Source organism: Triturus cristatus, chromosome 4_2 (genome assembly GCF_964204655.1).
Source record: "Triturus cristatus chromosome 4_2, aTriCri1.1, whole genome shotgun sequence".
NCBI classification, from domain to species: domain Eukaryota; kingdom Metazoa; phylum Chordata; class Amphibia; order Caudata; family Salamandridae; genus Triturus; species Triturus cristatus.
In genome coordinates, this window is record NC_140586.1 from 528,551,083 (window position 1) to 528,564,879 (window position 13,797).

The 13,797-nt window shown below is 42.9% G+C and overlaps 1 protein-coding gene across 1 annotated transcript in view; it reads left to right on the forward strand.

Annotated features, from left to right (window-relative positions):
- Positions 1-13,797, forward strand: part of PKN2 (protein kinase N2) — a 793,532-nt gene that overhangs the window by 12,909 nt on the left and 766,826 nt on the right. Inside the window, exon 2 of the mRNA XM_085602131.1 lies at positions 10,033-10,142. The gene's annotated coding sequence lies outside the window, so the exon portion shown is untranslated. The remainder of the gene's footprint in view (positions 1-10,032; positions 10,143-13,797) is intronic.

A 13,797-nucleotide genomic window follows, 5' to 3' on the forward strand; every position in this document is an offset into this window, starting at 1 on the left:
GACACAGGTCTGGCCTCCTGCTGCTGACCGAAACTCCGGCAGGGGAGGCCTGGACAATAGGTTTCCTGTCACAGGGAGGTGTAACCACCTCCCAGACAGGCTTATGTGTATTGGGGCTGGGTGGGAGCACTCTCTGAGTGCTTTGAAGTCCTGCATTGGGGGCACATTTGGTGTCCCTGTGCATAGTCCAGCTCAAACTGGTTCAGGGGCTCCCAGCCCCTGCTCTGGCATGAAACTTGACAAAGGAAATGGGTGTAGCCACCCCTCTTTCCAAACCCTCCCATAGGTCGGTCCCCAGAGTATGTCCAACTCCCTACCTTAGTACAAGTATGGGACCCCTGTCCTTAGGACTTTAGATTACCCTGGACGAAACTCTGAAGCTGAATCCTGGACCTTCAACGCTCTGCTCAAGACAAAGGACTGAAGAAATCTCCCTTGGGGTCAAGGAGTAACTCCCCTGCTTGGCAGGCACCAACGTAGCATTTTGCCAGTCTACATCATTGAAGCTCCCGCCGGACTCCGAAGTATTTGCAGGCCAGGAAGAGGATTTCCAGACATCTCAGAGGCCAACCCGAGTCTCCAGCAAAGCTGAGATCCGCAGCCCTCGTGAGTAGCGTGGAACCGGAACTCCTGGTCACCGTGCATTTCTGCAAGTGCATTGACTTCTTGATGTCTCTTGAAGTTGTGCTTGGGCTGACTTGTAGCCCCCACCTCGAGCCCTAAATCCACTGAAGACTGTCAGCCTGGTCATTCCGAGTGACCCGTGGGCCTTCATTTTGTGTTTCGTCTTGTGGTCCCTTCGCAATCCCTGATCGTTGACTGGTGGATCCCTGAGGGGATAACTTTGCATTTCCTTGGGCTTTTCTGGTTGCTCCAGACGTGCCCTGACTTCCATCCAAGTGGTGAATCCCCCAGACCTTGCTGGTCTACACCGAAGCATCTTTCTCGTTTCTGCGTGGGTTGCTGTTGCCAAGGCTTGTCCAATCCGGGCACCGACACTGCAGCACTCGACATCCTTTGTGGGACAGCTCAAATCCAGCTCCTGGTTGTCCTTGATGCCTCCTGGACCTCGTGGCTGAAGAGTCAAGAAACCCATCAACTCACCTGAAGCACCCGACATCGGTGGGCATCTGCTCATCGCCTTCCTGGTCACTGGCAAGTGACCCAGACTCTGTCCCCTCTGCTTTCAGGTTCTTCTCATCTTTGATCCAGGATTGGATCTCTTCGGATCTTCATGGCAGCAGCACTTCTTCGCCAGCTCCCATTGAAATGGACAACGCGACCCGACACCAAAAGACACCTATGCACCCGCTTCCCTGGGTGAGGTAACACGAGTACTCCAGTGCTCCCATGGGTGCTAGCCGTAGAACTTCCTAAGTCCAAAAGGGTTTGGTCCTGACTCATTTCTTAGTGTCCCTAATCTTTAAAAATCTAACCGCGACTTTCCCCATAGAAGCTAACGGGGGCTCGCGGCTTTGTTCACACACTGCACTCGTCCCCCGTGGGTCCCCTGTGTCACTACCTTGGGTGGTTCCTTGGGGTCCCAGTGATTCTACAGGCTCTAGGCCTTGTATCTAGTCAAGTCGTGGTTGTTACACCACTATCTTAGTATATGGTTTGGCTCGCCCCTAGGGCCTGACGTGTATTTGTGCTATGTTACTGTGATTATTGAAGTGTAACTAATGTGTTTTGACCTCTAGTCTCATAAAGAGACTAGGAGGGTGTGTTTAGTAATAAATACATATATTTTATATATATACCTGGTGTGGACATCTTTCATTTAGTGACTCAAGAGCTTCTAGACTGGTAAAACAAGCTGCTTTACATTCCTTCAAGGCATAGCCTGAAGGCTGCTCTCCATAGCTACCACTAGGATAGCTTTCAGTAAAGGGGTTGTTTGGACTGATGCAGGGCGCCCACTATATCTAGTGGACCGCATATATCAGGCCAACTTCGCACAATGGCAATCTATCAGCTCCCACTCCGGTCACTGTTGGAGTCCCCCAAGGTTCAACCCTGTCTCCCACCCTATTTAATCTTTACTTGGAGTCACTCACCGAAGTTCTTCGTAAAAAACATCTCCGACCATATGTACGCGGACGACACCCAAATATACATTAATATTTCATCGCCCGAGGAGATCCTCTCCCTGAACGAGACCCTGAAACTGACCGTCCAATGGCTAGCCTCTAACCAACTCAAACTCAACGCAAAGAAAACTGAATTTCTCCTAATCTCCCCTAAAAAAGCCAACCCAGAGATTCAGCTGTGGATCAAGGCCATCACAGCCTTAAACTGCCCGCCGACCATTGTGGACTCCGCCAAATCTCTGGGCATAATCCTCGACTATAACCTGAACATGCTAGACCACATTAACTTGATGGCTAAATCAGCCAGATTCCACCTGAGCTACCTTTTGGAAACTGAAACCTTTCATCGATGCTCCTGACTTAAAAATGGCAGTCCAAGCACTAGTCCTCTCTAGACTGGAATATAAATGTTCCACCCTCACGGGATTACCCAAGATCTCCTTGGCACCTCTAAAAGCCTGCCTCAACGCGGCCACCAGACTACATACTGGCACTAGGAAATTCGACCACATCTCTCCACATCTGAAAGCGTTGAACTGGCTCCCTCTAGAGGCCAGAATACAGATGAAACTGGCATGCATTACACACAAGGCTCTTTATGCAAACTCCCCTGCTTATCTGGCACAGAAACTAGTGGTATCTGGAGGAAGCAGGAGGTCCAGGTCCGCCAGAAACCTCTTGCTCCAACCTGCCCGTTTTCAGAAAAAAAGAACCTACAATAGGGCCTTCTCCGGGGCAGCACCAAGAATTTGGAACTTTTTCCCACCCACCATCAGAAGAATCCCTTCTCTAGCACGCTTCAAAAAGAAGGCCAAAACTTTCCTCATGGGTAAATTCCTCGTCGAAGGCCTGCCTTCAACCACCACAGTGTGCCTGACTAATCTAAGACTAGCGCTTCTTCCTCTGATCACCATATCACTCGACCAAGAAAATGTGGGGCTTTTGTTTTTACTGATTCAAACTGTGATTGTAACCATACACTTGTGTCCCTCTTTTTTTCCCCCTATGTTCCCAGCTCCCCTGCCCCCCTCCAACCATTTTGTATATTTCTATACTCTAAGACTTTTTGTTTGTTCTCCTCTGTAAACCGTTGTAAAGCGCTCTGATACCCTGACGGGTCAAGTTCACGCTCTATAAAACACTAAAATAAATAATTAAAATGTGACACATGCGAGACTCTATGACATAAGGATGACCATGTTACAGCACGGGGATTACTTTCTCAAACCACTATGATACAGAACAATTAGTTCAGTCCAGGTGATCAGACACTGACCCAAAATGCATTCTGTTAGGACTAGAACACAGCATCCCCGATGACATGGACTCATCTGTGGAGGGGTTTCGGCCACAACAGTTTACAGTTGAGATGCTTCTCAGCAAATCGAGAGCAGCATAATTGAATTGTTTCGAAAGGCATTGAATAAAATAAAACAAAGCCACTATGTTTTAATTTCTTCTAACAGATGAGTGCAGAAAACGTGTACATGGGTGTAAAATGTAAAAAAAAAGTTAAATATATTTTGTAACTTTAACAGCAGGAATTTACACTGTGTAGGTGTTTTACCTATAACCACGTTGGGAGTGGTTTGTGAGGTAGCAGCACAAAGCATGCTACAACATGCTATTTCAATTTCCATATACATTTATGGGCCTACATGTACCAGAGGGCTTCTAGGTGTTTGCTAGGGCTCTTTGAAAGTCATCCTCAAGAAGTTATGCTGCCAGTGTAAAGCTATCCCTTATGTATACCCCAGATCAGAGAGAGGGGAGTAATGACAAAAATGTCAAGGTTATCTTTTCACAGTCATTTTGATCATATTTGATTTAAAGTAAATCTCTGGAATGGACCAGCACACCACGCATGGACCTGGGAATCTTGGCAGCTTCATCCAAGTAATGTGGACCTTTGAGAAGGTTCCCACAGCAGGTGTGAACGATTCATTATATCCTTTTTTTTTTTTGTTTCTTGAATTCTGTTACTTGTCGTAAATCCTGAAATGAAATGTTGGAACAAGTGTCTGGATGTGAAGGGAAATTAGGATTGGCAAACCCAAAAGGTCTAGCCTTGGTAAGTTAGATACATCTTTTTTTTGTGGCAAACCTATGCAATAAGCCAAAGTGTAGAAATAATGAAAAGTTAAAACATCTATACGTGGCATGAATTTAAAAAATTAAAAAAAACATACAAAAAATGGCACATCACAAAAAATGACCAGTTGCAAAATAGTTTAAAAAATAATAGCCAAACTCTGCTTTCATACCAGCCCTGGTACTGAAATTGAATAATCTATAGGTGGAGGTTCACATGGCCAACAGCAAAGTTCCCTGACATGCAATAAACAGAGCAAATGGCTGAAGTGACCGAACCCACTGCCCCATGCTGTAGGATGTTGTGGACAAAAGCAAAAGGTGAATGACACTTACACAGACCAATGACTGAAGAGTGCTGATCGAAACACCCTTTCTGTATATATCTGTATGTGTTTTGCTTAGGATTCTTCTGTGAAAACATGAGTATGGAGAGAAAGCTAAAGCTGTCTCCAGTTCAGTCATAAAAATATGATGAGCTACTCAGGTTTGATGAGAGGCAACTCCAGAGACCTCTAGTATTCTTCCAAAGTTTTGTAATGCAGATTCTTGATAAATATCAAGGTGGGGCAAGTTCTGACAAATATCTGTTTTAGAGAGCTCTTCTACCAACAATTGTCAGATACACAAAATGTTTTGGCTATATTTGCTACTTCTTAGCTGTTGACATGGCTAACTCTTCTTAGGTCGAGCCTAGGCAGTGCTTATGCTGTCTCTTTGAGACATGTTGTATATACTTTGTGGACTTACAGCCCGCCTATTGCTTTTCATTTATTTCTTTGTGTGGCCTTTAAAAAGTCTTGCTTCCAAGAGGCTAATTGCTTCCTATTTGTCACTCCTGTCCGTGGGTTGGTCCTTCCCACGGAGCACCACCCCATTACTTGTAGCCTTACACTTGTCCCATTCCAGATATGTTTTTGGGACTAATCTTTCGTTAACAGTGCTTTTCATGAGCGCTCTGGTTTTCACTCACTTCCTTGTCTGCGTGCACACTATTGCATGCAAAGCCACAGTTGTCTTAGAGCTGGCTGTGCGGGCTCAAAGCCATACCCTCTTGGCACCTTCAATAGAGTCCAGTCGCAGCCTTCTTTTCCACGCAGGCTCTCTTGCAACAAAATGACTCCCATTCAATCGCTGCTCCAGCTTCATGCCGAAGCACCTTCCCCTTGCTAAACACATGTTCAGTCTGCTGGTGGGGGACGTAAAACACTACAGCTCACTTGCGGGTGTGGGAATGTCCACCATAGTCACCACAGTTAGGTCACGCAAGCCACGAGGTACCAACCTTACATAAGCCAACAGACAGCTGATACATACATTACTTAAATAAGCACAAGTTAAATCTAGCTACTCGATCAAGTATAAACAAAGAAGTGGTCATCTTTTATAAAATGGCAGCAAAAAAAAGGAAGAGAAACTGACGACATCGGTATCCTCTTCTTATCTCTGATGTAATCTCTGCCATTGTCTCTGATGGTGACTGTCCGTCATCTTGGAAGAGTATTTGTTACACGCTGTTCCACTAATGTTTATGTTGTGGTTATTTCACTCGATGCGTGCCATCCAAAGCACTGGTATTTCACAGCAATGTTGTGAGTGTATTTTTTGACCGTTTGACTGCCTCACTGTAAAGACAAGCAATCCTGTTGGCTTTTGTATTTGTTGCTTTCTTTAGTTTTTGCCAGGTATTTATCATCAGGCAGTAGATGGATGTGAATTGTTTTTTTGTGTCTGAAGCCATGTCTGAGAGTGCCTGTTTTCTAGCTCTAGAGTACAGATTATAGAGGTAAATTAGCAGTCTTCATTTGAGCGGCTAATAGAGCACTCCCTTCAGCCTATTCTGGAGCTTGGTTTGCCACTGTCATGGCTGCATAGCAGATGGATGCCTGCTACCTCTCAGAGCTCTGATTTCAAAGCACATTCACGGCAACTCCCCAGGGACTGTGAAGCATTTTGCCTGCATGCTCTCACACCCCATCCCAGCCCGCTCACAAAGAGCACCAGAGGTTATTTTTTGGTGACAGCCATGTCCTGCTCCCTAAGGAGATGACATCACTGCATCATCCACCCCAACTGTGAAGGGGTCTCTAGCCACCGGCTCCACTACACCACAGTTGAAGGTGAGTCTGTGCCGTACATGCAAACTACTTTGTGACTCTTTGGAGAGGAAAAAGTACTGTGTTGTTAATTTGGACATTGTTTTAAATTCTTCACTCCTCAGTCACGCATTTTTCCAGTTTAAAGCACTGTTGGCATCTGGTTCTTCTTGTTTCTTTTTGCTACACGGTATTAGTACATGCTCCATTTTCTGTAACATTTATCAAGGAAACAGCTTCAAGATGGCAGCACACAGAATGTTATAGTGCACGTTGTCTTGCATCAAGGCACATGTCCTTCCGTCTGTGCATTGAAAAAGCCTGGGAATGTGTCCTTAAAAGTTTCCTAAGGCAAACATGTATTCCTGAATCAAACTGAATGACCCAGTGTGTAGTAATTGTATAGCTCTTCAATCCCGGGCGGGACAGCACCCAGGATAACTCCCTGCATAGATACACACTTATACGGTTTCAAAGACGAGACCTATTGGTTATGGCAATGCTTGTTTGAGTCATGCTCGCTAGTTAGACTTGGCCCCTTTTTAGTTTTGACAAATTTGTGTACTTTTATGTAAGTAAATTTAATTGGTTAACTCTTGTCGCAGTGCTCAGTGTTTAGTCCTGTTGTCATGCATTTTTGTATCAGACTATTTCATGGGTGTCAGCTGGTCTTGTGTTATAAGGTTTACTGCCATCTAGTCCTGGTTTTTCTTTCAAACGCAGAGTGTTCTGGAACTCGTAGTTCTGCTTTTCCTATTATATGTGTGGACCTGCAAATCTCATATTTGTTTGGTATTGTCGGATCATCTACAACTGAGTGAAAGTCACCAAATTGGCATGGTACCGGTTGATGGCTCTGCTCTGCAGTATTGCCCACTACTACTATTGTTTTTTAAGCAATTGTTATCAGTCATCAGTGTGCAGCTAGACAGAGACATGTTGGGAGACTACACACTTGTTTAAAAATGCAGCTACAGGGCACCAGGTTCAAAACAGAAAATGCTTGCAAAAAAAGAAATGGCTGTATAGCCTTGTTAGAAGTGTGGTTACATGAGAGTTTATTTCCAAGAGGGAAGCACCGAATGAGGAGCGGCGTAGACAAAATAAAGGTGATGGCAATTTTGTATATAAGTGATGTGTGTTTGAAAACATGTATCGTTTCACTGGCGATTCCCATTCTATCTATATTTATGTATGATTTCATCAGAGAAACCATGCACAACAGAGTCCTTGATATTCCCAGGGCCCTGGCTGAGTAATTCGTCCAATCTAGGGGTTTCTAGGCATTCTGGGAGTAGTCCTGATTTTATAAAAATGAGCATCAGGATTACACAACCCTCAATGCAAGGAGAAATGCTGTACTGCATGGATACTTGTGCATGGACCTTGGAAACTTGAGAGCACTGGCACAATGGTATCCATGCATGTCTTTGGGAGCTCGTGTCCGGTACTGCAGAAAGAACTCTTTACAAATATGTGTCTTAACGTAGTGGTACCCAAACATTCTAGAAACACAATCCGCTTATTAGAATGACCGTCGAAAGGCACGGTAGATCAGTGCCTGAACCTGAGCCTGATTATGGCGAAATACACGGCTGCAAAAAAAAGGTCATCTCCATTTAGCCTTCATGGATCTGTCCGCAGCCTTTGACTGCGTGGCACAGCCTAGGCTGTGGCAGATCATGGCGGAGATGGGTATTGACCTGAAGATTATTAATATTATTCGTGACCTGTATACAGAGGCTTCAGCCTGTGTGCGCTATGGGAGGAATGGTGAGTGCACAAGGCCATTTAAAATTGCAAGAGGCGTGAAGCAGGGGTGCGTTCTTGCCCCCTTCCTATTTGCACTCTATACTAATGGTGTGGAACCTGCATTGTTGGGCTCTACACCAGATATCCCTTATATTAACTCAGCACAAGTGCCAATTTTATTATATGCAGACGACGATGTACTCTTAGCTCCTACTAGTAATGCACTGCGTCGTCTAGTCCAGGATTATACACAATTTATGTGTAATTTAAGCATGAAAGTGAATTTATTTTAGTAGCAGGCTCAAAACATCGAAATTATCCGCAAATCACTACTGAAGAGGGAAAAATGGGGGTTGTCGATTCTTTTAATTATTTAGGGATTATGTTTGATTCTCAAACAAAATGGCAAAAGATGATCACTAATAGAGGAACTCAGATGGAAAAAAACATTGGGGCTCTAACTAAGTTTATAAAAAAAACTGGTTTAAAACCAATAGATCTAATAAAAGCAGTGTACCAAGCCAAGACTGTATCTACCGCCACCTATGGGGCAGCTGTCTGGGGCATGAAAGACTGTACAAAACTGCAGATTATTGAAGACCATTTCCTAAAAAGGATCCTTTCGTTACCACAGTCATGTGCTAACTACAAGTGTCACATGGAATTAGGTGCCCCTTATATAACTGATACAATTGCAATGGCCCCTATCCTAATGTGGCACTTAATATAGCGAAAGGAGTCCCTTGCCTTGACAAGAGAGATTATCAAAGATGTCCTGAAACTAGATGGAGTAGGTAATATTGCTTGGCTAACTTATGTTGAAATAACATTGAAGGCGGCTGGGCTTCATTGCCTCTTTTTGGAACCTTCTAACTGCAGTACTATATCCAAAATTGACCTAAAAGCTCGACTGCTTTCGAATCGCCAGATAAGAAGGGAGATTAAAAATATTAATCTCCCAACAATTAAATCTTACCTGGCATGCCCGACCATAGATTTAACGAACTCATATAGAACATACTTATCCTTTGTTACTAATCTGCAACATAGGTATGTCTTGGTGAGGTTTCGATTAAATTATATTCCGTTAATGCTGGGTACTCCTCGCAATGTTAATGTTGTCTCTGAACTCCCATTTTGTACCTGTGATAATCAATCTATGCAGGATGATATACATTTTTTGTTTTTCTCTAAATTTTATTATAATGAAAGGAAACGTTTCATTATCCCTATTATGCGAAAAATGAATTTTAAACGGTGTCGTGTAGCACTTTATTATCTTCAGCTACTACCTGATCCTTTTATCTGTTTCTCTTTAGCATCTTTTTTTTATTATTGGCACTAAAAAAGAGATCAATAACCATTTGAAATTATATTCCTACAAAATGAAATGATTTTACTATTGTGGAAATGAACATGAAATAATATATCTGTATTTTTAAAGTAATCTTTTTTTATGTGTGTTGTAATGTTGTGAATTGTTTTTAAAAAATAAAAAAAAATTATACGTAGTATACTTTTTATGCCTACATTGTGTTGGCGAAATAAAGTTTTCTGACTGACTGACAGTGTTTCGTGACCCACCTACCTTCAGTGAACATGAAGAGGGGAGATGAAATCCTTTTGTGGTAGAGCATTGTTATTGACAGCACATTTTCCATTGAAATGACCACTAACTGCACAGACATGCAGTTGTATTGATAAAACTATATAACACCCAAATGATAATGTGTGGAAATAGTATTTCTGTGCATCATCAAGTAAAGTATCTTGATTTGTTTTGATCCTATGAAAATCTCTGTTTCCAGCACACTTCAGAATTACAAAAACATTAGCTACATTTTTGCTTTGCTAACTGCTGATTGCATACAGTTCATTTCCATGTATTTACATTTTGTTGTGTGTTGCAAAACAACGACCTCCTACATCCTTTCTTTTCACACTTCCTGTGCTCCAGCAAGGTTAGCACACAGATCACTTTAAAAGCTCCTCTTACTTTGCAGCCAGAGAGAGAATATAAACACCAATCACATGTTGATGGAATAAGGAGCAATTTGTCAGAAGACACAGCCTGACGTTTGACCTCTGCCTGCGAAGCTCCAAACGTGACAAGGTAAACACAGCATTTAAAGGCATCTTTATTTATCTTGGACTTTTTCGACCCACAAAATTCGGCTTGCGAACCACCAGTGAGTCACAACCCACAGTTTGGGAAACACTGCCTCAATGTTTGTTGTTCATTTATGACAGCCAAAAGTTTACAGGCTTTTGGGTAAGGCATTACACCCACCAGGGAGGAAGCGACAGTCCAACTATCTGGGACATTGATTCCTCTTATTCAGGAAAGGTGTAACAATTGCATTCCTTTATGAAAAAAGTAAAACGTTGTGCAGGGGTTGATTTGGTCACAGTTGGCATCAGTATCGACCCGTTTAGATAGCAATAATTCCTTCTTAAAACACTTTAAAGTTTTCAAAGAAGTTCATTCCATAAGCACACGAGATGATGAATGTTCACTGGTGCACAACAAAGTTCGCACTGGTACTGGGACTAGCACCTGTGAGCCTTGTATTTATTGAAACACAATGTCATGAAAAGGGGTGCCCAATAATTTTTATACACATCCCTGTCGTGATTACTGTTGTTCCTACTATTGGGGAGAGCAACATACTTTTGTATGTGTCATATTTGAGTTTTTGCACCAGTCATTGAATTATAGCATCTTCGGCCTCTGCTCCACGTTCCATTTCTTAGTTTTACTTTACAAGCTTGTACGATTTTTAGGTGTTTTTAGAGGTTTTAAATACTGAAATACTATCAGTGGCGGCTCCTCCAGTATGGCAGAAGAGCGACACCTCCCCGCACCAGCCTCGCAACTTGAAAACTTAAACCATAAAAAACTGGTTTATTATCGTTTTATTTTTCAAGTTTAAAGAGCCTGGCTGAGTCTTGGGCCATCGTGGGGGCAGTCACGAGAGGAAGTGGTGGGTGCTGCTATGAGTGCACATGACTGTTTAGCCGGGAGTCTCAGGACGGCCACACTGACATGCGCATTGAGCTTTCTCCAACCCGAGCTGTGGTGCTGGGTTGGAGACAGCAAGCGCAAGCTCCCAGCCTCTGTGGGAGCACAAATTCAGGGCGCTCAGGCCAATCCTGATGATGCTTTCAGGCATGAGAGCAGCGTCGGGATTGGCTGCAGTGGAGTCTGGGAGCCTGTATTGCAGCGAGGATTTGCAGCAGAAGAGCGGCGAGCTGCAGGTCAGTTCATTTTCCCCCCTTTATTTCTGTTTCATCCCACACACGAGCTGCTACTGAATACTATTGCAGTGTACACCAAGTCTGAGTGGGAGACAAAATACGCCCTGTTACCAACATAAAATTTGCCCCTATTAGCGAATCGGATAGTTAAAAAAAAAAAAGTGGCCCACATTTGCACATCTGGGCAGTTTTGAACTTGTACTGACACGCTGTGTAAGTGCTTTGCACGGTATTGGAGACCATACATTTGTGCATGCTGCAGGCAATGTTTGTGGTAATATTAGGGAACTTAACAGTAAAAAACAAAGCATGAAGCAGACTCATAAAATACCAAAAAACGGACCACACTCTGGCATTGCCAGAAGGGCTGGTTTGACTGGTCAGATTGTCCTATAGGCCAGGCCAACAGTGATTGTACGTGTTGTAAAATCTGTCCAATTGTTCAGTATGCAAGCAGTGTTGCTAAGGGGCATTGCAGAGGTTAGTTAGCATAGACTGTCTCTGATTTCATGCCAGACCTCTACTGCTGTGAGTGAGAGATAAGACTGAATGAAGGTTTACATTTTTGGGTAAAGAGCTTCTTCTGGCCTGTTTATGGAAGGTCAGATGGTTTTTCATTACTCTGAAAAGTGCAAGGAATTCTATATACTGGCTCCAGGAAGCAGGAGTGGTCGACCATACTCTCCCACCACAAATAGTACTTTTAGAACTGAGGATAAATCTGAATATGGATTCATCACTACAAAAGTGTTCTTCTGTACCACAGGAAAGAATACTTGCACTTGCTAGAGCAGATATTCTGTAGACCAGTTGACCAAAAGAAAGTTCTCCCATCCAGAAGGCTGCACTGTATTGCTTTTCCCAGATATAAAACACAAAACGTAAAAGAGGAATCTTGAAACCTTTAGCTGACAGTGCTTCAACGTTCTGTCTGACTAAGCCTTGCACAAAAATGTCAAAGTATATGTCAATATAACTCTGATAAACATGGGAAAAGAGGGCACCTGGATACCAAGGGATGACAGTCCTTCTCGCATGGCCCTCTTTAAACACTGTTGCTGTTCTTTATTGGAATCGTCTGTTATAGGCATAGCTAGACAAGTTAATATTACTGCCAGGGATTTGGAACATATCGATTCTACTACCCCTGGTGGTCCATGGCAGAAAATTCTTTCTAGTCATACATAATGAAGGAACTGGTCAGGAGGTTGACTGACTACCCGACCAAGACACTATATATATTTTATATAATTTATATTTTATGTTATTCTCCTAGACTTCTATCTGGCAAAGGAGATTGAGCAGTAAGAAGATAAAATTAAAAAAAATATCTTATAGACATATATTTATACCCAAATCTTTTGCCCTCACTTTTTTTGTATTCATTTGAAGGCACATGGTGGATGCCGGTTCTACTGAATCCTTGACAAAAATACATTATCATGTTAATTTGTCGCACTGCATTTCTTCCTCCTTTTTTATTAGTTTATTTGTTTTGATAGGAACGAATCCTGACATTACTCTAAATTTTGCTTTACGCAAAAGGCTCTCATGATCCTCAAGCGTTAATTAAGAATTTCACAAATTTAAAAAATCCTAGCTTACCCCATCAAGACCAGTACTTTTAGATATATGGGAACTTGGAGGTTACAAAATAAGATTTGAGAGAGTAGCCAGACAGAGTAATACATTGGCCTCTGAATTGTATTCTCCTGGTTTTTGTGGTGATAGTATGAGATTTGTATTTTGTCTTTCATTCAAGGAAGTACTTATCAGCAGTGCAGCAGGTGCAGTGGCACCAGAATGTTATGCTTTTACTGCCAGACAAGTAGCTGAGTGTCTGTTTTGTTCAAAATAGTGGGATGGGCCATTTTCTTTCCTTTCATATGGGGCCATGGCACCTTTGTTATGTCACTGCTTCCTACTGATGAGGAGATGTTTCTGGAGTTCCCTCACACGGGTCTATATGTGTGCCGTTGAGAATAGAACCTGTAAAAACCAGAGAGGGAAACAACAAAAAAGAAACTTCTGTGTCAGGAGCTGCCTTCCGCATTCACTTGAAGGACTAGGAAACGAGATTCACCCACTAGGAAGGTAAGGCCCTTAGCACAGTCATGTTTGTGTGCTCGTAGCATATATGAAAAGAGGCAATTGATTTAGTTCGAGCAAAGGTTGATTCTTGTTGACTTAGATGCAGAAGTAACACCAAGGGAACAGATGATGGTGGTAAATTCAAGACTGAAGAGGAGGATATAGAGAGGAACCCTCTCTAGGCTCAACAAGTGAGCACCCTTGTTTGGAAGTGAAATAATCTGAGAGGAAACAAATACGGCTACCCCCAACTTGACCCTGTGCCTAGCCAAATGTAGTTAGCTGTGCACCTTCTGGTGGTCAGTTTGAAACATCGCTAAGAGATCTAGTAAGACCAAGATGCTGACAGGGTTGCAGTTTGCCTCCACTTTGTAGATCATTTCAAGGAGCATCCAAGACACTGCAGTAGATCTGTTAGA